This window comes from Helianthus annuus, chromosome 9 (genome assembly GCF_002127325.2).
Source record: "Helianthus annuus cultivar XRQ/B chromosome 9, HanXRQr2.0-SUNRISE, whole genome shotgun sequence".
Taxonomy (NCBI): domain Eukaryota; kingdom Viridiplantae; phylum Streptophyta; class Magnoliopsida; order Asterales; family Asteraceae; genus Helianthus; species Helianthus annuus.
In genome coordinates, this window is record NC_035441.2 from 156,133,771 (window position 1) to 156,136,888 (window position 3,118).

A 3,118-nucleotide genomic window follows, 5' to 3' on the forward strand; every position below is an offset into this window, starting at 1 on the left:
ACTACTGCTTCTGCCACCTATCTCGCAATTTGGCCACCTTTCTTCCTTCTTGAGACACCCGGGGTGCTACTAATCTTCTTCATAACACCTTAGTAGCCACTTGTCTTGATTTGGAGTCTCAAACTTAAGTATAAATAACCTTGTGCAAGCTTCATTTCAACTTGCACTTTCAATATTTCTTTCTCTCTATCTTGGAATTGTTTCTACTCATAAGAGGCCTCCTATCTGAAGTTTAACCTTCCTTTGAACACTTGTAAGTGTTCTATCTCAGTTCTTTTCATTCACGGGCTACTTATTAGCCGAAAGTCAAGCAAATTGACTTTTGCTTTGACTTTCGTTTCTGACCATTTCGGTCAAGCCAACGTTCGAATTGAACTTGGCTACGTGATCGTAATAATGAAGGTGTTAATCCCTTGTGATGGCACCCCCTGTAGATCACGTTAAGTAGGTGAAATGACAAATCGACATTTTATTAAATAAAAGTCAAAACACGTATTTATGCAAATTACGTTAATGAGTTCTAAGTATCGAAACCTTAATTTTTCAATCTATAATAGTTCACATAACATATTAGGACATGTTTAATAATGTCCAACTCGTCATTTCCTGCTTAGAGCTCAATTCGCAATCGAAAATCAAACAGTTTGACTTTTGCTTTGACTTTTGATGTGCTAAAAGTGGTCAAATAAATATAAACTAAATTAACCTCATCTAGACACTCTAAGTTTTAAATTTATAAACTTAGACTCGATCTAAACCTAAACCATACAACCGGCTAGTGTACCGATCAATGCAGTATAGCTAAAGTAAGTCCGGGTATCGAACCCACGACACTCTCTAATCACGCTAATTAGACTCTATCTAGACCTAGACTGACAAGGACACGACACTAACCATTTTTATATTTGATGGGGGGTTTTCTAAGTATCCTAAAATTGCAAATTTAATTAAATTAATTAACTAAAAATACCTAGCACGAATCACTTTGGATTTTAACTCAGTGTATAGAAGCGACTGCCTAGACTGGATTCCTGATTGATTTTAGTAATGACTTTATTATGTTTATTAATTATTATGGAACTGGGATCTTTATATACTAAACCTATCGAGACACCAAACAAGACCTTCGATCCTTCTTAAGGAGACACTTTTGGAACTCCAAATATGATGTTATGATTACCGGTTACTAGACTCCTTCACAAGTTATCTAGGTTTACAAAAGTACCCTAATATGATGTAACACCACGTAAAAACGTGTCCAATTATGTATAGACACGTGTCCTAAACTCTAAATATGTGAAAGATTTAGTTTGAGTTACTAAAGTTGACAAACAGTGAAAATATGTAAGCGAAGGGACTAAAAGTGTCAACATGCCAAACTTGTGCCTATGAATGACCATACGTGAAGAAAATATTCTTAAACGGGTGATCAATTGGATATAGGAAATCGTTTGTGAAAATAATCGGAAGATTATAAAACTACAAGGGTTAAACGTGTCAATATGTCAATTCTGACCTCTGAGTGACCTTTTAACGAAACCGAGGCTTCGAAATATTCAAATATACTCCCAAGAATACGTGATAAAAATTTCACGTGGTTTCGAGATCGTTAAGCATGTTTTTAAAAACTTTGCGCTATAAATGTCAACTTGATGAAACTTGCGTTCATAAGGATATTTAACGAACCGAGCCTAACAAAGTTAGCTTATTCATCCATGAGCTTCAACAAGCTGACTTCAAGGGCCCTACATGTCAACAATGAGGTTAAAAAGGGTTAAAACCGATCAGGGACTAAAGCTTCCAAGTTACAAACTTGTTTTGCCAGTTTCCAGGGTCCAGGTGGGCCGCGTAAGTCCTTAATGTAACGCCCCAAAAACGATAAATGATAAGTATGGATAAATAATAAACTTAACATAGTAAGGAATTATGATAAGATGATAGCTAAATGTGGGTTAAAGGTTAGAGTTGTAACTAGCAATTAAGTGAAGGGGGTGAAAGTGTAAAAAATAACTTAACTAAATAAATAAAACAATTAACATCCCAAACACACCATACGTGTGTCTGGGGAGCGATCGAACAAGGCAGAAAAGAGGGGAAACCCTAGCTCAAGAAATCAAGCGATCCAATCCAAATCCATAAGCTAATTCAGTGCATGAGTCCTTAATTTTGAATAGCTAACCTTAATCTCTTAAGTGGTAAGTTCAAATTTCTGAAAATCTTGATTTGTAGAATGAGGGGTTAAACCCAATCTTGATTTCTTGAAATCGAATGGGGAAATCTGAGTTAGAATTGCTTTCTAGGACAAGAGTTATGCTTGATTTTAGGTTGCATGAAAGTTTATAGTAAAAACCCACTTCGTGAGAATTTTGTTATGACTAGGAAGCTCATAATGATTATGATTATATGTTAGCTTGATATATGATTGTGTTTGTAACATTTGAATGCTAGATAAATTGATGTAGGATGAAATATCTATGTAAATTTGAAAGAATGTGATTGTTATGTGATAATGAACTAGTAGAGATACGCCTTACAAACTTATACCTTGTACTTTAATTATGATGCTTACCAAGTGTTCGATGAAATGCCTAAGAGATGAATGTATATGGAAAGTGGTAGAATGAAATGATAGACTAAATGAAAGAATGAATGTTGTAATATAGGCGTGAAGGAAGAAGGTGCAAGCACCAAGAAAACGGAAGGCGCGCAAGATCGAGGTATGTTCCATTGCATACAAAACTTTACTTAAATTTTATTAGCAATTGTGTTGAACAACCCATGTTATAATGATTACGGTGTTTATTAAATAAATAGCAAATCCCTCACGGATTTGGCTAAACTAATGAAGGTTATGTTAAGCTAAGCAAATCGACCGGTTCGAGTGAACTAGGTCGAGTAAGGATATGATACCATCCGTCTAGAACGGGTTGCCATGAAAGCAAAAACGAATGTATGAAGTTTAATCCGTTATACGGATAGAACGAAAGGCTTATGTTGAAAGCAATTAACCCGATGATACCAGGTTGAAAGTAGTATGACTAACTCTCATCATGAGAGCGTATGCCATACCCACTTAACGGGGTAAACGAATGCGTATGAAAATGGAAATGTGTAATGA